This window comes from Xenopus laevis, chromosome 6L (assembly GCF_017654675.1).
Source record: "Xenopus laevis strain J_2021 chromosome 6L, Xenopus_laevis_v10.1, whole genome shotgun sequence".
Taxonomy (NCBI): domain Eukaryota; kingdom Metazoa; phylum Chordata; class Amphibia; order Anura; family Pipidae; genus Xenopus; species Xenopus laevis.
Window position 1 is genome coordinate 88,861,506 of NC_054381.1, and position 22,185 is coordinate 88,883,690.

Here is a 22,185-nt window from a genome sequence, read left to right on the forward strand (position 1 = left end):
GTTTTGGGCTCCAGTCCTTAAGAGGGATATACTGTAAATTAGCTGGAGAGAGTGCAGAAACGTTCGACCAAACTGGTTAGAGGGACAAAGTTGGGGTTGTTTTCCCTGGAAAAAAGGCACTGGCAAGAGGACTTGATTACACTTTACAAGTATATTAGAGGACATTATAGACAAATAGCAGGGGACCTTTTTGCACATAAAGAGGATCAATGTACCAGAGGCCACCCCTTCAGACTAGAGGAAAACAACTTTTATTGTAAGCAACGTAGGGGGTTCTTCACAGGGAGGATAGTAAGGTTGTGGAATGCCCTGCCGGGTGATGTTGTGATGGCTGATTCTGTTAATGCTGTGAGTGGCTTGGATGATATTTTGGACAGGCATAATATCAAAGGCTATTGTGATACTAAAACCTATAGTTAGTATAGATATTGGTATATATAATTTAAGTTGAAGGTATGGATGGTGTGTGTATGGATACTGGGTTTCATTTGGAGGGGTTGAACTTGATGGACTTTGCCTTTTTTCAACCCAATTTAACTATATAACTATGTAACTATCTTATTGTCTAGAATGTTTGGCACCTGCTGTTTTCAAGTAAAGGAAAAAATATGATCTTTCCATAATTTAGTCCACCATACCTTAAGTACCTTAAGTTATTTATCAAAGGTTGAGTTGTTTTTTCAATGAAAATACACCATCTAAAACCTGTTGAGGTCCTGTAGAAGTCAATGGCAGGGGTCCCTTGAACCATTTGAAGATGTTTGTAGCCTTTATGATGTTTGGGTTTTTTCGGTGGGTTTTGCTTGAAAACTTGATCAATTAGAGCAATTTGAGTTTTTATCTGCTGAAAACTCAATCAATGAGTTCAAGTTTTTCACCCCGACTACATTGATTGAAATTTTTTACATTCAAGTTTTTCCTTAAATTAGAAACCATTTGAGTTGTGATTTCATTCGAGTTCATTCGAGGTCTAAAAAAGCTCACAAAGCTTAAAAATTCAACCTTTGACAAATAACCCACTAAATAAATCCAGTAGGATTGTTTTGCCTCTAATATGGATCCATACAGCTTAGTTAAGATCAAGTACAAGATAGTTTTTATTATTTCAGGTAAAATTATTTTTTTAAATATATGTGTGTAAAGAAAGGGACTTCACCTCCAACTAATAACCCACCAATATTTCGGTATAGCAAAATCAAAATTTAGATATATAAATAAAGTTAAAAAGCTATAGTTATTTATCACCATGCCGTATGTAAATTAAAAACATTTAAAACAAGCAGCACTGCTTTTGATATAAGGGATCCCTCTCCTGTGGGGATCCCTCTCTCATTAAACGATTCAATGAATCGGATGTGAGAAATGCATGCAAACCATATAATGCAAGATGTGAAAGGCTAAACAGACTTGATATAAAATGCCACGTGATGACCACTGCAAATGGCCTTAATTATATTCAGTCAATGTATAAGCGGTCATATAAGAAGGGTGAAGCCCAGATTTTGAGGAAGCACTGTCACAGTTGACACGAAGTTGAGGAGGTTTTCCAAGGCGGTAATAGTCAAAAAGAAGACCTCTGGTCCGTAGCAATAGGGCTACTAAATCCTGTGTGGATTGGGCAAACTGCCCTTGCTGAGATGGCAAGGCCGGTGTGAGGCTTTAATAAGTATTGTCAGCAATAAAGTCAATGTTATGCTACGAGGGTGTTCAATCGGGTTATATTCACATAGGGAAGTTTGTAGGTCCAAAGACCCTATTAGTGACTCAGCAGTCGCACAAGTCCAGCTTGTATATAATGTTATGTCCCAGGGATAACTCGTACAATCTGAAATTTTCACGATTTTGTTGAGACTTTTCCCACACCTTTTTTAAGTTAAATTCGTGGATGGGAATTAGGCCAACTTTGTTATAAAAAAAAAATGCGATAAATTTGAGTTTTAGTAAATACCTCCCTAACACTAGAAACAAGATAGATGAGCAAAAGAGTTGACTCTCGTTCAAGTAGCCATAGGAACCACCAGCAGTTATCATTTATTGATCAAACAATAAGGGGCAGGTTTATTATGTAGTGTAAAAATCAGCAGAATAATTCGCCACACATCGCCAGGCATCACCTTTAAAAATGTTTTCTTTTTCTTTGAGCGCCAGAACTTACTTACAAAGGTCTGAAGTAGTGTAAAATAACAGCGGCAAATCTGGCATTTACATGGCGTAAAATAAAACACACCTTAATAAATTTGCCATTAATTATACACATCTTTTTACATCGTTTTTTGATTAATTTAGTTTTACACAGCATAATAAATAGGTCCCTAAATGTCTGATTCGTTGGTCTGGAGCAGATCTTGCACCTATTTTTTGTATTACTGCCTTCGCATGTGGCCAACAGAAACATTCATTCTAGGATGTTGACTTCTGCTGTGTGTGTGGGAGAACTAATTGCAGTTCTGTTATAGTAGCAGGATAAAATAATAAAACATTTGTGGTCATTTTGAATGAAAGCATGTGATTGGTTACTAGACCTATTGCAAACTTTGCAGTTTTGGTTCTAGTATCCCCAAAGTATCTGTAGCTTTGAAGTAATCAACTAAATAGACTTAACATTTGCAACTAGCTGGCTGAGGTCTACAAAATCATAGCAACCAATAAGCAATTATTATTTACTCATCTACAGCTATATTATCGTACTTCAAGTAATGAAAGCAAACATCTGATTGGGTGCTTTTAATTACTAGACCTGGCTGGAATTTACCCTTTATCTGGTTTTTATTTTATAGATCATAAAGAAGATCATAAAAGGAAATGAGCAAGTTAACCTTTTTAAACATTGCATTTAATCTTCTTGAATTTTGGCATTAGCAGCTTCCTAAACTTTTAAACAGTATTAGAGCAACATGTCCTTGAAAACCTGCTAATATTCAGAAAACGTACTTGTATTTCTATACAACATTCCACTGATGCATATGTATAGACCTTTGTAGAAAGTGGCATGCACGTTTTCTTTTTTTAATGCAAAGAATAATTATGAACAATTTTTATGTCCAAATAACTTGGATGGGTTACACATTATAATCTTCTGCCATTAAACTCTCTTTTGTCATTAGTTATGAAAGGCTTTTGAAAATGAGATAAAATTAAGTGGGTTATTTATTAAAATCTGAATGTTAAAATCTTGAAAACTCACATTTTTAGAGAGAAAAAAACTCAAATTTTTCTAGATTTAATATACCCCGATGCTGCAAAAGGCCTCTGTCAAGGTCCTGTATAAGTAAATGGGAGACGCACTGGGTTTAACCCAAAAATCAGGCTTTTTTGGGGTTTTGGGTCAAAAACCTGGGGTCAAAAACCTGAAAAATTCAAAAGATTCAATTTCATCTAGTTTTTCCGCAATCCAATTAAATAGTTTTTTGCTTTTTTTGATAAATAACCAAAATCCGAGTTTGGTTGTAGGTCTTTTTTTTTAAAATAAAATATGATATAAATTTGGATTTTAGTAAATAACCCCCAAAATGTAAAAATTCACATTTCCATGAGAAATACAAGAGACAAATTATTTATGATATAGGCAATTCAGAGTAGAGATGACATGCTTAAAAAGAACTCATTATAGGATTCATAATATAGTGGATAATGTACCCCCTGCTGTAATTTATAGAAAGTTATTATTAGACATTTTATAAAGGTCACATAACTCCAAGTTGACTACTAATATCTTTATAAATAGGGGTCATATTATGCATTATAATCTACAGTTTCTGCATGCAATGTACTACTTTGTGAAGAGCTCTGGCTTTGCTCTATGTTCAAAATACTGCTACACTTCAATGTGTTTGCTTCTGCTTTCCTTGCTGATTTCAGTATATCTAGTTTTCCTGTAGTCCCTTCATTAAAGTGACACACAGTAAAAGGCTACTCTTCAAAATATTAATGCACATTAAGGGGATTATTAGAGGTTTTTATACCTCGAATGAACTCACAACTTGAATGGTATCTCAATTATAGACCAGTAAGTTTGACATCTGTGGTGGACAAATTATTTGAAGGGTTGTTAAGGGATCACATTCAAAATGTTGTCCTAGTGAATGGCATTATGAGCAGTAATGGACATGGCTTTATGAAGGATAGGTCATGTCAGACTAATTTGATTGCTTTTTATGATGAGGTAAGTGGATAGGAAACTGGCTACAGGATAGGGTACAGAGGGTGGTTTTAAATGGTACATTCTTGGAGTAAGGTTCTTAGTGGGGTCCCTCATAGGGATGTAGCGAACGTCGGAAAAAAAGTTCGCGAACATATTCGCGAACTTGCGCAAAAATGCGAGCGGTTCGCGAACGGTTCGCGAACCCCATAGACTTCAATGGGAAGGCGAACTTTAACATCTAGAAAAGACATTTCTGGCCAGAAAAATGATTTTAAAGTTGTTTAAAGGGTGCAACGACCTGGACAGTGGCATGCCAGAGGGGGATCAAGGGCAAAAATGTATCTGAAAAATCTGCCTGTGTGTGCTTGGAAGAGATAGTGTAGGGGGAGAGCTGTTAGTGATTTCAGGGACAGATGATAGTAAGTTTGCTGGCTAGTAATCTGCTTGATACTGCTCTGTATTGGAGGGACAGAAGTCTGCAGGGATTTGAGGGACATTTTAGCTTAGGTAGCTTTGCTGGCTAGTAATCTACTGTTCTCTTTAAACAACTGCCATACGTTGACCTTGTAGGCATTGTTTGCCCAGTTTTTTTGGACGCAGCCACTGAAGCACAGTTGCCAGAAAAAATATGCCATATAAATGCTGAAAATAGTCATTTTTCGCCATACGTTGACCTTGTAGACATTGTTTGCCCAGTTTTTTTGGACGCAGCCACTGAAGCACAGTTGCCAGAAAAAATATGCCATATAAATGCTGAAAATAGTAATTTTTCGCCATACGTTGACCTTGTAGACATTGTTTGCCCAGTTTTTTTGGTTGCAGCCACTGAAGCACAGTTGCCAGAAAAAATATGTCACGTAAATGCTGAAAATAGTCATTTTTTGCCATATACGTTGAGTCAACGTATGGCAAAAAATGACTATTTTCAGCATTTATATGGCATATTTTTTCTGGCCTCTGTGCTTCAGTGGCTGTGGCCAAAAAAACTGGGCAAACAATGCCTACAAGGTCAACGTCGTTGACCTTGTAGGCATTGTTTGCCCAGTTTTTTTGGCCACAGCCACTGAAGCACAGAGGCCAGAAAAAATATGCCATATACGTAAATGCTGAAAATAGTCATTTTTTTGGTCGCAGCCACTGAAGCACAGTTGCCAGAAAAATTATGCCATATAAATGCTGAAAATATAAATTTTTTTGGTTGCAGCCACTGAAGCACAGAGGCCAGAAAAATTATGCCATATAAATGCAGAAAATATGCATTTTTTTGGTCGCAGCCACTGAAGCACAGTTGACAGAAAAATTATGCCATATAAATGCTGAAAATATAAATTTTTTTGGTTGCAGCCACTGAAGCACAGAGGCCAGAAAAATTATGCCATATAAATGCAGAAAATATGCATTTTTTTGGTTGCAGCCACTGAAGCACAGAGGCCAGAAAAAATTAAACCAGTAGGGTTTGCACCCTAGTTTGTAACGGTGGCGGAGGGAGGAGGAGGACGCTAAAGGACAGCTGTGTGTGGAGTCATGAGGCTTGAAGAGAAGGACAGCTGCATAGAAGTCAGAACAAGTCTTCCGGCGTGCAGTAACCCTCCGAGATCCACCCCTCATTCATTTTAATAAAGGTCAGGTAATCGACACTTTTGTGACCTAGGCGAGTTCTCTTCTCAGTTACAATCCCTCCTGCTGCACTGAAGGTCCTTTCTGAGAGCACACTTGAGGCTGGGCAAGACAAGAGGTTCATGGCAAATTGTGACAGCTCTGGCCACAGATCAAGCCTGCGCACCCAGTAGTCCAGGGGTTCATCGCTCCTCAGAGTGTCGATATCTGCAGTTAATGCCAGGTAGTCCGCTACCTGCCGGTCGAGGCGTTCTTTGAGGGTGGATCCAGAAGGGTTGTGGCGCTGCCTTGGACAGAAAAACATTTGCATGTCTGACGTTACAGACTGGCCAAAGGGCTTTGTCCTTGCAGGTGTGCTCGTGGCAGGATTACTGGCACCTCTGCCCCTGGAATGTTGATGAGTTCCTGAAGTGACATCACCCTTAAAAGCATTGTACAACATGTTTTGCAGGCTGGTTTGTAAATGCCGCATCTTTTCGGACTTGTGGTATGTTGGTAACATTTCTGACACTTTATGCTTGTACCGAGGGTCTAGTAGCGTTGCGACCCAGTACAGGTCCTTCTCCTTAAGCCTCTTGATACGGGGGTCCTTCAACAGGCATGACAGCATGAAAGACCCCATTCTCACAAGGTTGGATGCAGAGCTATCCATCTCCGCTTCCTCATTATCAAGGACTGCATCATCCACGGTCTCCTCCCCCCAGCCACGTACAAGACCAGGGGTCCCCAAAAGGTCACCACTAGCCCCCTGGGAAGCCTGCTCCTGTTGGTCCTCCTCCTCCTCCTCCACAAAGCCACCTTCCTCCTCTGACTCCACTTCTGGCACCTCTCCCTGCGTTGCAGCAGGTGCCTGGGTTCGTTCTGGTGATTCCGACCAGAAATCGTGCGCTTCCAGCTCCTCGTCACGCTGGTCTACAGCCTCATCTGTCACTCGTCGCACGGCACGCTCCAGGAAGAAAGCGAAGGGTATTAGGTCGCTGATGGTGCCTTCGGTGCGACTGACCATATTTGTCACCTCTTCAAAAGGTCGCATGAGCCTGCAGGCATCGCGCATAAGCACCCAGTAACGGGGGAAAAAAATCCCCAGCTGTGCAGATCCAGTCCTACCACCCAGTTCAAAAAGGTACTCGTTGACGGCCCTTTGTTGTTGCAGCAGACGTTCCAACATAAGGAGCGTTGAATTCCAGCGAGTCTGGCTGTCAGAAATCAAACGCCTGACTGGCATGTTGTAGCGCTGCTGAATGTCAGCAAGGCGTGCCATGGCTGTGTAGGAACGTCTGAAATGGGCCGACACCTTTCTGGACTGGGTGAGAACGTCCTGGAATCCTGGGTACTTGGAGACAAAACGTTGGACTATTAAATTTAACACATGTGCCATGCAGGGCACATGTGTTAAATTGCCTAGTCTCAACGCTGCCAACAGATTGCTTCCATTGTCACACACCACTTTTCCGATCTGCAGTTGGTGTGGGGTCAGCCACCGATCGGCCTGTGACTGCAGAGATGACAGGAGTACAGATCCGGTATGGTTTTTGCTTTCCAGGCACGTCATCCCCAAGACAGCGTGACAACGGCGTACCTGGCACGTCGAATAGCCTAGGGGGAGCTGGGGGTGCACAGGTGTGGAGGAGGAGAAGGAGGACCCAGCAGCAGAGTAAGAAGAAGAAGAAGACGAGGTAGAGAGCGATGGAGGAGTAGAGGTGGTGGCAGAACCGCGTGCAATCCGTGGCGGTGACACCAACTCCACTGTTGTTGTTGAGCTACCCATTCCCTGCTTCCCAGCCATTACCAAGTTCACCCAGTGGGCAGTGTAGGTGACATACCTGCCCTGACCATGCTTGGAGGACCATGCGTCAGTAGTCATATGGACCTTTGGCCCAACACTAAGTGACAGAGATGCGGTAACTTGGCTCTGCACATGTTGGTACAGGTGTGGTATTCCCTTTTTAGAAAAAAAATTGCGGCTGGGTACCTTCCACTGCGGTGTCCCAATTGCTACAAATTTGCGGAAGGCCTCAGAGTCCACCAGCTGGTATGGTAAAAGCTGGCGGGCTAAGAGTGCAGACAAGCCAGCTGTCAGACGCCGGGCAAGGGGGTGACAGTCAGACATTGGCTTCTTACGCTCAAACATGGCCTTCACAGAAACTTGGCTGGTGGCAGATGACTGGGAATGGGAACAGGTGGTCAAGGTGGAAGGCGGAGTGGAGGGTGGTTCAGACGGGTCAAGGAGAGCAGAGGTAGAGCAGTAAGATGCTGGACCAGAAGGAGTGTGGCTTTTAGTTTGCCTGTTGCCTTTGAGGTGTTGCTCCCAAAGTGCTTTGTGCTTGCCGCTCATGTGCCTTCGCATAGAAGTTGTACCTATGTGGCTGTTGGGCTTACCAAGGCTCAGTTTCTGACTGCACTCATTGCAAATTACAATGCTTTTGTCAGAGGCACACACATTAAAAAAATCCCACACTGCTGACTTTTTGGAAGTGTGCGATCTGGCGGTAACAGTAGAAGTTGGCGGAGTTGGCGGTATTGGCGGCAATGGCGGGTGCGTTGGCCGGCTGAACACAGGTGCCGATACATGTTGTTGTCCTACTGATCCCTGCGGGCTGTCCTCCCTGCTTCTTCTAAGTCTTATTCTCCTACTGCCTCTCTGACTCTCCGTCTCTCCATCTGAACTACCCTCCTCTTGCTCTCTTCTACTAGGCACCCACAAAACATCAATCTCCTCATCATCATTCTCCTCAGATGCATCAATTTCTTCTGACACATCACAGAAGGAAGCAGCAGCGGGGACCTCCTCCTCATCACTCATTATGTCCATCTCTATCGTGTTCTCTGCCAGAATTAAATCTGGTGTAAGGTCCTCATCTCCTTCATCTTCTTCTGGCAATAATGGTTGCGCATTACTCAGTTCAAGAAACTCATTGGAAAATAACTCCTCTGACCCCAGTGAAGAAGGGGCACCGGTGGTGGAGGAAGTGTTACGTGGGGTGGCCATAGCAGTGGAGGATGAGGAGGATGTTGTGGTAAAGTTAGAAACGGTAGAGGATGGGGTGTGCTGTGTAAGCCAGTCAACTACCTCTTCAGCATTTTGGGAGTTCAGGGTCATTGGCTTTTTAAAACTGGGCAATTTGCTAGGGCCACAGGATTGCATAGCAGCACGGCCCCTAGCACGGCCTCTGCGTGGCGGCCTGCCTTTGCCTGGCATTATTTTTAAAAAAACAACAACAACAACAAAAACTCAGTTGGTTTTTCTGGAAACGATAATACACACAGCTAGATGGCGGGTTGAAGAAAACACTGTGCAAATAATGCCTACAAAGTCAACGTATACACTACTACAGCGGTGGATACGGATTACGTAAAATATATGAATGCTGCTTGAAAAAAAGTAACTCAAGTGGTTTTTCTAGAGACGATAATATTATCAATATTTAGACAAAATGTGAACAAGGTCACACAGCTCGATGGCGGGTTGAAGAAAACAGTGTGCAAATAATGCCTACAAGGTCAACGTATACACTACTACAGCGGTGGATACGGATTACGTAAAATATATGAATGCTGCTTGAAAAAAAGTAACTCAAGTGGTTTTTCTAGAGACGATAATATTATCAATATTTAGACAAAATGTGAACAAGGTCACACAGCTCGATGGCGGGTTGAAGAAAACAGTGTGCAAATAATGCCTACAAGGTCAACGTATACACTACTACAGCGGTGGATACGGATTACGTAAAATATATGAATGCTGCTTGAAAAAAAGTAACTCAAGTGGTTTTTCTAGAGACGATAATATTATCAATATTTAGACAAAATGTGAACAAGCTCACACAGCTCGATGGCGGGTTGAAGAAAACAGTGTGCAAATAATGCCTACAAGGCCAACGTATACACTACTACAGCGGTGGATACGGATTACGTAAAATATATGAATGCTGCTTGAAAAAAGTGACTCCGGTGTTTTTTCTGGAGACGGTAATATTATGGATATTTAGACAGAATGGGAACAAGGTCACACAGCTCGATGGCGGGTTGAAGAAAACAGTGTGCAAATAATGCCTACAAGGCCAACGTATACACTACTACAGCGGTGGATACGGATTACGTAAAATATATGAATGCTGCTTGAAAAAAGTGACTCCGGTGTTTTTTCTGGAGACGGTAATATTATGGATATTTAGACAGAATGGGAACAAGGTCACACAGCTCGATGGCGGGTTGAAGAAAACAGTGTGCAAATAATGCCTACAAGGCCAACGTATACACTACTACAGCGGTGGATACGGATTACGTAAAATATATTATGGCTGCTTGAAAAAAGTGACTCCGGTGTTTTTTCTGGAGACGGTAATATTATGGATATTTAGACAGAATGGGAACAAGGTCACACAGCTCAATGGCGGGTTGAAGAAAACAGTGTGCAAATAATGCCTACAAGGCCAACGTATACACTACTACAGCGGTGGATACGGATTACGTAAAATATGTGAATGCTGCTTGAAAAAAGTGACTCCGGTGTTTTTTCTGGAGACGGTAATATTATGGATATTTAGACAGAATGGGAACAAGGTCACACAGCTCGATGGCGGGTTGAAGAAAACAGTGTGCAAATAATGCCTACAAGGCCAACGTATACACTACTACAGCGGTGGATACGGATTACGTAAAATATATGAATGCTGCTTGAAAAAAGTGACTCCGGTGTTTTTTCTGGAGACGGTAATATTATGGATATTTAGACAGAATGGGAACAAGGTCACACAGCTCGATGGCGGGTTGAAGAAAACAGTGTGCAAATAATGCCTACAGGGCAAATAATGCCTAAAAGGTCAACTTATACACTACTACAGCGGTAGTAAAATAAAAAAAAGTAAAATAAAAAAAAAATGAATATTAAAAAAAAAAAATTAAAGTTGGTGCTGCTGAACTACTAGGAGCAGCAGATTAGCACACCAGTCCCACTCCCCAACACTGCTAGACTAATAGCACTGGGCTCTTATAGTAGTAGTAGTAGTAGTAGTAGTAAAACAACAAAAAAATAAATAAAAGCAGTCCTTACAAGGACTACTGTTATTGCAGCAGTCAGCAGATGAGATCAGAAGCAGGACAGCTGCCCACTGCAGCTACATACAGAGCACTGCAGTAGAAGGTAGATTACTAGCCAGCAAAGCTACCTAAGCTAAAATGTCCCTCAAACCCCTGCAGACTTCTGTCCCTCCAATAACAGAGCAGTATCAAAACGATTACTAGCCAGCAAACTTTCAACTGTCCCTGAAATCACTAACAGGCAGCAGCTCTCTCCCTACACTATCTCTTCAGCACACACAGGCAGAGTGAAAAAACGCTGCAGGGCTTCGGTTTTTATAGGGAAGGGGAGTGGTCCAGGGGAGAGCTTCCTGATTGGCTGCCATGTACCTGCTGGTCTGGGGTGAGAGGGCAAAAAAAAGCGCCAACAATGGCGAACCCAAAATGGCGAACGTCGCGCGACGTTCGCGAACTTCCGGCGAGCGCGAACACCCGATGTTCGCGCGAACAAGTTCGCCGGCGAACAGTTCGCGACATCTCTAGTCCCTCAGGGCTCAGTATTAGGTCCAATTTTATTTAACTTGTTCATTAATGACTTAGGGGAGAGTATTGTAAGAAAAGTATCAGTGTTTGCAGATAACACAAAAGTATCCAGCCCAATTAATTCCATTCAGCATGTAGCATCCTTGCAACAGGATCTTGACAAACTGGCAATCTGGGCAGATGAGATTCAATGTTGATAAATGTAAAGTCATGCACCTGGGATGTTAAAATATCCAAGTTATTTATACCCTTAATGGGACTGCACTAAGCAAATCCATAATGGATAAGGACCTTGGAGTCCTTGTAGATGATAAACTTGGCTGTAGCAAGCAATGCCAGTGAGCAGCTTCAAGGTCAAATAAGGTCTTGCGCTACAGTATATTCAAAGGGGGGATAGATTTACAGGAGGTAGGGTCAGTCTTCCATAGGGGCAGATTTACTCTAGGGCCAAGTGGCTTACACTAGCGTCAATTTGCTAGCGTTACCGCCTGCAGGGACATTGCCAATTTACCAATGGGCGCAGGCGTCAGTTCGTTAGCGAAAGAGAAAGACACTAGCGGTCATTCGCACTCGAATTTACCTTCGCTAGCTCAGACCAGGCGAATTGCACTGGAATGCATAGATTTTCCTCTGTTACTAACATCATATTTTTTCGTGGAAAAAGCTTCTAAGTACAAGAAACGCTGGTGTCTTTTACTTTTTTCAGACTGATAGCCTGCAAAAGTCCTTAAAATTTTTTTTGGGTAACCAGGTTCCCCCATACATTTTATTACATGTGGAATATTAACTATACAGTGGGCTCATGTGTAGGGCATTATAACAACTCTATTTTCTTTATTAAGGTCCCTGGACTTGTGTAATGTAATGTATTTGCTGCAACATATACGTCCATTAAACTTTAAATTTCCCCCTATGCAAATTAACCTGAGCGCAAGACCTCTAGCGAATTTGTGCTAGACAGAAATGAACGCTAGCGCTTCTTCGCTTTCAATTGCTCACATTGCCGAAGTAACGCTAGCAAAACATCACTAGTGTTTGGCTCCCACGACGAAACTCCACATTCCAGTGAATTAGCGTTGTCTGAGCACATTTTCGACTGGCGAAGTGTAGCTATGGGTGCGAATCAGTCATTGGCGAATTTTCGCCCTCGGCTAAATCTGCCCCATAGTATAGAGCACTGGTAAGGCCCCATCTAGAATATCCCGTACACTTTTGGTCTACAGTGCTCATACAGGACATTATTGAATTAGAAAGGGTACAGAGAAGGGCAACAAAGCTGGTTAAGCTGGTATGCAAAATCTTAGCTATGAGGAAAGACTTGCCAAGTTGGGATTGTTCACGCTGAAAAGAGGGGTGACATGATAACTATGTATAAATATAAATAGGTTTTTCCTTCCTCTGGATCAACTAGCAGTTAAACAGGTTAAAATAGAGTTAAAATGTTGAACTTGATGGACATGTGTCTTTTTTCAACCTAACTTACTATGTATCTTATTTAAGAAAAAACTCGAATTGAAAAAACTTGATTCTACGAGTTCGAGTTGCGAACCCTGAGTTTTCGGCAAAAAAACCTCAAATTGCTCCAATCATTAAATTTTTTGGGCAAAACCCGCCAAAAAATTTCAAACATCATGCAGACTATTAACATCTTCAAATGGTTCAAGGGACCTCTGTCATTGACGCAACATGACCTTGACAGGTTTTAGATGGTGTAATTTTGGATTTGAGCTATTTTCAGGGTTGGGTTTTTTTTAAAATTAAATAACCCATATAATGATTTGATTAATAACAGATCTTGCTTCCCATGTGCTCATCAGAAGCTGACCAGACTCCCAATAAGCACATCCAAAGCAAAGATCATATCTAGTTAACCAGTAGCATTTTATTACATATTCTGCCTCTGGTTATAACAAAGGAAAGCCCCATGAGAACTTCCAGAAGTCACAAACATATGAGGAACAAATACAAGTATTATGTCATCGACGAATTGGGTTCAATTGGGTTCTCATGTACAAAGCTTCGTTATACACAATTATAGGTAATAAAGCTGTCTTGTAAATAAAGATTCGTTATACACAATCATTGGTTATAAAGCTGTCTTATATACTATATTGTGTCTTATACATATTGGGTTCAACAGTAGAACAGTTCTTTGTGTTAAATGTATCAAAGTACCATCTTGAGCCACCATTGATAATAGTACTTTGTGTTATATTTCTATCAAAGTCCTATATTTGTATTAAAGTATTACCATGAGTCATCATTGATAAAACTCCTATTATTAACACAGTCCTACAATTGTTTTTCCTCTGATTCATTAAGAATTCCATCATTTCCCTATATGTAGGCTCTCATTCTATGTAAGATATGCTGTCTGTGCATTCCAACTCCTGTACTTTCCACCACCTGTCGAGGATGGAGTCTTGTAATAAACTGCTATATACAGGAGAGAATAACAACCAACATTTCTTGTTTATAGATAGCTTTTCAGAATGACTTTCATAGGTTGAGGTATGGGTACCAATATGATACCATAAATCTACTCATACAATTAGAGGATGCTAAAGTTAATTACAGCAACTGAAAATGTATCTGTTTAGAAACAGGCAGCCTAGCAAACAAAGTAAAATTCATTTAATTCTGTAATAACTGATTGAGTTCAATTTCAGGTCTATTTTGCATTAATGATGTGCTGATGGCAGAACACATTTATATTAATACACACATTGTCTTGAGGCATACAGTTTAATGCAACAGATAAATATGTTATAAAAAAATCCCACTAACATCCTACTTTCTGTGTGATATACAATCACGCCGCTTGCCACTTTCTTATGTTTTATTACCAAACTTATATTGGATGACAGATTTTATTGTCCATATTAGAAGCTGTATATCAAAAGATTCATGGTGGCTTCATAGCCATAGTTTTTACGTACAGAGAAAATTGAGACTTTGGCCAGGATGGTATACTGGGGCTGATTTACTAATGATCATTATGGACTGAACAAATCTGATAAAACCATTACAAACACTGGTATTTATTACCAGAAGACAGATCAAGAACTACTTGGATATCTTAGTAACTTTAGATATTTTTTTTGACCATAGTCTTTTGTGGAATTCAGTTCACAGAACCAGTCTTTATTTTTATCATTTGAGATCATAAATCCTGAAGGATTGGTAATGATAAATTATTTTTTATATTTATGTGAATTGTATTTCTAATAATGCACTTATTGTTACTTTTTATTTCAATGGCCCCTTGTTTGTTACTAATGATTTAATGTTTTTGCTGTACAGTGCTTTGCCCTCAAGGAGCGCTATACATATAAAAATATAAATACTGTACAAACATACAATAGGCGAATCCTGTTTGTAATGTTTGGCAGCTTTTGGAAATCTGCAACCTTTTCTTAACTTTTCACTCCTAGAGATGATGATCTGTTGAATGAATTAGTGGCTACAGACTAGTAATGTGCGTAGAAGGTTTTTCAACTGCATTGACTCTAAACCTGCCATAACCTAACTTGGGACCAACCCAACCCGCCATGCCAATATATATATATACCTGAGAATGCCCTATCCTATCTCTGACATTACAGGGACAGAGGTTTTAGTATATAATTTACTGCCACAACATTCCTAGTGGGACTGTGAAATGGTTGAAGGACCTGGGCTGCAACAAAAATGACCATCCACCTATACCTTGGCTAAACCTTATACATCACAATAGCAGATCTGCTTTTGGAATGTATTTCTCATCATCAGTGGAACTCAATTATTAAAACTGGGAAAATGTGCATCTTAGAAGTAACATGGCAACCAGTTAAATATTTGATTTCTCTATTTTACCTGCATCTGGCTGAATATAGTACTTAATAGAGTGCCTAATATTTAAAAATGAGCCCCAGTGTCTTAGCATTTTTTTAAGTCCTACTACAAAATAGGAACTTATTTTTTTTGTATTTAACATTGATATACTATAATGAAATAATAGGGTTTGGTATTTCTTAGAGTTCTCTTTCAAAGTTGCTATCATTGTCATAGGAGGGATCCCAATTGTTGTAATTATTCTAAAAATTACCTCATGTTGCTTCTGAAAATAATGCAGCAATTCTGTAAAAATATGCACATGTTGGTATTGGTTACTGTTATAGGAAATCTGTTTTACAAATGACTGTGTCTGGCTTTGATATTACTGTAATTAGCTAGTTGGAGCACAGTGGGTGTTAGTTAATACCAAATTAATTGTTGACTGGAATGCCCTTTGATGCTGAAATGATATTGTTGTTATATTTCCCCCACATTTAGATCTTCTCCCCAGCATTAAAACATCATTGCACTAGATTTTTGTAGCTGCCAGATTTTGCACCAACAACTGGACACAAATAATTATATATTATGAATGCAGTACTTGCACTCTTTTATTATGGTTTTATTATGGGTACTGGTATGGGATCTGTTATATGGAAAATCGTTATCCAGAAAGCTCTAAATCACCTCCCTTAGATTGCATTCTTATCAAATAATTAAAATTTTTTTGTATTTTGTATAGGTGGGTCACCTGACTATAGCTGAAAGGGTGGGAGCTACAACATGGAGCTGGCGACTGTTCATGTATAAATTATAACAAACAAATTATGGCCAAATTATGCTTTGTTTAAAGGGTAAGGCATTTTTAGTAGCTTAAGGCAAAACATGTTTCAATGTCCTTAATATATTGATAATGGGTTGAGTGCAGAGGACCTCTTGTATTTGTCTATGTGAATTCTGTGGTCACAACCTCATTGCTCCCCCGCTTAATGTTTTTAAAAATTAGTGGTGAGCAAAACTTTCCATTGTTTGATAAGGTATAGAGAACCAAATTACGGAAAGATCCCTTATCCAGAAAACCCCAAGTTCTGATAGTTCTGAATAACAAGTCCCATACCTGTATTGGCTTTCTTTTATCAGACAAGTTCATTTTTATATGACACATCAAGATTTACTAGAGCAACCAGACATTGGCACATCTTATACTGTAGTTTTCAAATTGACAGAATCACTATTTTAGCGAATAGTCATATGGTCTCCACAAGAGGGTGCTAATAATCTTTACAAATTCAGTGTCTAAACAATTATTGAAGATTACAATACAGTATATGCATATACGTATACACACATTTACTAATCAAAACGTGTTCAATAAAAATATGTAATATGAAAATGTAATATTTTTAATCAACCAATTAATGAAAATGTCAGATCAAAGCATTGCCAAAAATATACTTCTTGAATTTCAAAGACTTGATACTTGATATACTTGACTGATAGAAAAGACTAAACAAGAGTGAACATTCCCAAGAAGGCGCATAATTCATATTTATTATGGTTCTGAGTTTATTACTATAGTCTCATTTGTTTGAGTCTCTGCAACTATATGGATAAATAAATATATATAATTTTTTTCTAGCAAGCTAGTTATTGAACTTCTGAGCTTGAAATGATTCATGTAAAGAGTTTCTCTTTCCCTGTTTCTAAAAGAAACAACAAATAGAATTGCACTACACTGTACGAAGAAATGCACTACATTTTCACACCGCAGTAAAAAATGTATATATTATTTTCAGATAATGATGCCTTAAGTCCAGTTGTGACCAAACTCATTTTTAAATAGTTAGTTGGATTGGAGATGTGGTCCTTGTTACTAACTGTTATTAGTATTAACTGTTGTGAAGCGTTGATCAGCGCTGCATGAGTCTGACTGCTGTGCCGAGTCTGGGTGAGACAGGGGACTTAGAGCCACTCCCAAGCAAAACTGCAAACTCTGGAGCAAGACATGTACTTTGCATAGTTCACGGATTGCTCAGACCCACCACAGGAAGACCGGATACACCTCGCTCATCGACACGGAGAAAAAGTTTACAACCAGAGGAGAAACCCTGCAGTTCCTGAACCAACACTTGAATCGCTTCTTCTTAGAGAACAGCAGGATTGTGCACTGCATTTAAAGATATGCTCCAAATGATCTGTGCCCTGTGAGTGCAATCGCTATCTGGGTCATCGGAGGGAGGTCTCCACTGTATTCCACTATTGCGGCTTATTTCTTAAACAGGTTACAGCACCATTCCAGAGCCCATTTAGAGTATTATACATTAACGTTGACTGCTTCTCCGACGGAATGTGAGTAGGTCTAATAGCATTATGGCGATTTCAATTTAAAAAAGGTAACACACCATTGGCTCTTTTCTTTATTAATTTAGGAATCCTAGAAGTCTTGGTAACGCGATTGTACTTGAACGATTATTTGTATTAAGGAATAGTAGGTCCTGCCTTCCAAGGAGTGCTGCTACTAAGCAAACTAATCATACCAAGCACGGAGTCCATCTTTACTATTAACTGTTGTTTAGTACCTACTTAACCCATTAGTGGGAAGAATCACAGACTGGAAAGACCTACTGTAATCTGATGGGATCATAGAACTGGTTATCAAGACTTAGAAAACACCCACAACTGCAGAATAATAGTTGGGACAATAGAGACTGATACTAGAGTCTTTTATTGCACATAGAGAAGAACAAAGAACAAAATGCCCCCCCTTTAAACATGAACAACACATATTTCTGCACAAGGTGCAATGTGCAATATCCTCTCTGGTGATGCTGATATGGCATATGGGGCATATTTACTAAAGTGTGAATTTTCTCCAAGTCTGACATCACCAAAGTTCACCTCAATTCTTCAGGTATTCAATTTTCACAACACATCTAACATTTAGTAAAATTTTTAACTACACGGTTGTGAGAGAAATGTTGTGAATTGTTTCTTGGTGTAAATTTTCTGTGAATATTCAACACTGTATTTTCCCCATACCATTGTGGGGGGGGGGGAATCTCTAGAAAGTTTACGCCATCAGGTAATGAGAAGTGTGGGAAATTAGCATGGAGGAGGAGCTGTAGATAATGAGAAGCAAAAGATGCTGCTTTATCTATAATTGTACGTCACCAGCCTGAACTTGGAGGAATTCCTCTTGGCGAAAAAGGTGAATCTTTTCCAATCCCAAGAGAATGTCATATTTCCAAGTACATTTGGCAAAACTTGTCATAATCTACTTTTAGTGAGTATCTGTTTACTAAAATGACTGGATTTGACAGATTATTGTCTTTATTCAACCCAAATTAATAAGGGCATCCATGGATTGCTTTGTGTCAAGTGGTTAATAGTATGTAAGCATCCAGCAGCCAAAGAGGAAGAGGACACTCCTTACACACACTATAGTGCAGTGTGGCAAGAAGTGGTCATTACACCTCTTGGCCAATAAAACTTTGCTACACAGGATTTTGCCTGGTAACTGAGAAAAAGGGTAGGGCCAGGATCCACAACAAAATCTTTTTAATCTGACATCTCCCTACATATTGGGGGAAAAAGGGGAACAGCTCATCAATGGGTACCTCTTTGGGTGCTCTATATTATATTACCTTGTGTCCCTCAGTTGTTGCTTACATCAAATCACTGGATACTGTTTCTGTTGTCAGTTGAATTGCAAAGAATAACTTAACTGTGAGCAAAGGAGAAATTATTATTGCTCAATGTGTGCAATACTGCAAGATGTAGGGAAGGTGCAAAAGTTTGAAGCTCCAATACGATCCAAGAATCTGATACTCATTAAAATCAGAATTCAGGATCAAATACTGAGAAAATAGTTTTACTAGCTAGAGAAAAGGTGCAGTTGAAATAACCCCGAAACTCCATCTTTGTACCTCCAGCCATCATGGAGAAAAATTTTGCCAAGATATTTTATGATCTTCTCTTACCTGCCAAGGATTATATCATTATGGTGTCAGCATAGTGTTTTTTTCCCCACAATAACCATCATGCTATAATATTGATATTAAAAGAATAACATCTCTGTTCAGTGGTGTTGGCAGAGGATGTAAAAATGCCAAAGACTGGAAGCAGTGGGCTTCACATAAAGATTTAACATTCCTATGGAAGAAACTTGCTTCTCTGGCAACTAGCAACTTTTAGCTAGCGGAAAAATATGTACATGAAATACTGGGAAGCAAGAAAGTGGATTTAAGGGACTATGTGTCACCCACCAGTATTTTATTTAAATGCACCATCTGCACCAAAGTTTGAGATACAAAGAGTAATAATAAACAAAAATAAATAAGGAGTATATTGGTAGCATATTCTACTGCTTTATGTGTGAAATGTTTATCTCTGCTTTTTATCCATCTCACCTACAATTTTACTTTATTATTAGCATTACGAAGGAGTAAGCAATAACCAGAGAAACACATTTAAACCTGTTATCATATTGTTACAAAGAAAGTGCTTTTAAAGAAAATGAACGACTCAAGGGATCTGTCTCACTGCTCTGCCATCTAACATGTATTAAAAATTATCTTGGAAATGCCACATTCCCAAACTGATCTTTATTGTCATGAAAAAGGGAACAACTTTGACACACATTCATGTTTATTATTCTAAAGTGACAAGATCCTAATTAGTTAAGTTCTGGAATATGGTATTTCTCTGTTGTAAAGTAATTACCTCTTAGATAGATCATTTGACTATTTTATTGTGTATATTTACCTTAACAGAGACGTACCCAAGGGCTCACATAAAAAAGCAAGAATAATGGAAGAACAGATGTTTGGGTTCCTGCAACCAAGGAATCATTTTAATATTATGCAGAATGTTAGAGGACTTATAACATTTAAATAAATATGGGCATATCAATTTTTTTCTGATTGTAGCTCACTGCTTTTTTGGCTGAAAAATGTATAGCAGCCTTTTTCTTTTCTCTCTCTTATTCTGTCTGTTGTTTTATCATATTTTTCAAAACTCTGTTTTGTTTCATAGTCACACAATGGGTTTCTGGTCAATCCATAATAAAGTGGTTTGTTATTGTTTTTGACATAAGGAGTTCCTTTTTACTTATACCAATAAATTGCAGCTGAAAACTTGAAGCATTTGTCATATCAGACTTCACATCTGTCACCTCTGCTGAGACTGTTGACATTTCTTACTCATAAGTTAGGAAAAGGGTGAAATGAAAAAACACTAATGGATAATCATATGTTACTACGACCTATGGCACACACTCATTTTTGACTGCAGCTGCCATGCAGTTGAGACAATTTATAATCAAAATGCCCCTATTCACTTGTAAAAAAAATCTCAAGTGAGCGTTTTCTGAGCAGAGATGCATCTATCATGGCTTCAGACACACCACTTTCCATTGAATAACATATGAAGCAATGACAGACAGGGGTTTTGACAGTCTCTGTTTTCTGCCAGATGATATCAGTAGTCAAATGCCAGTGTACGCTAGGCCTAAATTGTGTTAACCATATAAGCATATACAAGGGGAAATGAAAGAATAAAAAATAACAAATACCTGAAACTGTCATCCCATAATCTCAATAAATAATCTGTCAAATAATAGGCCTACAGTAGGTGGAGTGAACATTTGTTTTTAAAAATATATAATAAAGTTATCCATTGATTTCCAGCACCCCAACACTGATCACGTCACAAACTCAGGTGTCAATTTTACAAAATGTCACCATAATATACCTCACCCTGGGCAGAATTAACTACTATGCAACCTTGGTTACCTGGAAAATGTGAGCAGAAACCCTACACCTGTACACTTTGCTACCAATGAGTCTGCAGGTTAAATGTTGAATGGCGGATGGAACGGTACAATAACTTCAAAAATTCATATAAAGCTGCAGGTAGCCACCTTTAAATCCCTGCAACCCATTTCAAATATTTCAAATATATCTCTTAACTTGCATTGCGATTGGGCATTGAGGCTTCAAAGATTTACATATCTCTTTAACGTTGCGCTTCACTGCAATTCATGTGGACGCCTATTTAGCAAGGTCAGATTTTAGTGTTTTTAGAGGTTTTTGAAACCAAGACTAAACTCACAAACTCTTTAACTATGACTGTGACATTTAATAAATGCGCTAAAAATATGAAAACCTCTTAAAATTCAAGTTTTCTGACAATTCCTAGCGAAACAAAAGCTGAACAATTGAAATTGATTTAAAATGATCAGAGCAGCTCCCATTGACTTCCATAGGCCCTTGACAACTTACATAGTTTTTTATTAGTGGTTTTCATGATTTTTACACTTAATAAATCTCAATTTTTTTGAGTTTTTTTTAAATAGGAAAACCACAAATTTTTCGAGATTAGTGGAAAAAATTGAATTTGTTAGTAAATAGGCCCCTAAATGTTGGAAAAATACCCTTTCTTCCATCCAAAAGTAGGTGAGCATAGTAGATTTCAGGCCTGTTGTTATCCTTCTTTAAAGTGAAAGTGAACCCTCTAGTTTTGTTCTTAGATCACTACTTTGATGGCAATAATAACTGTGGTGTTGATACAAATGGCTTGTAGATGTCACTGTGCTCAAGACTTATACTGTGCATACTTTCTATACAGCCTGTGGTGTTAGAGTTGCTTACTCTGATGACTGATGTAAACCCACATATTAGTAAAATATATTGTTTCAAAAAAACACTCCACTTCCTTATATGGAGAAGGATCCTATTTCCTGTAGGGGGTGAGTACTACTGCTTTCATCCTCTTTTATCTCACACCCACTCCTGCAAAAAACAAAAGCCTCCTCCTTCTGAAAATTTCCTCTCCCGCACTGTTCAGGTTTGTTTTTCAGAAGGTGCTTTTAACTCATTCCCTCTTACTAGGTTACATATGTGTGTCCCTTTCCTGCCTGCTTGACTTTTCCTGCACTAACAATCTACTCCAGCTCTGGGGGTTTAAAGGTTAATCATGTAAGCAGTCCTGGCACAGATCATTCTGTTTGTGCAGGGAAGGCAGACAAGGGCTACACATAATCAAGTAAG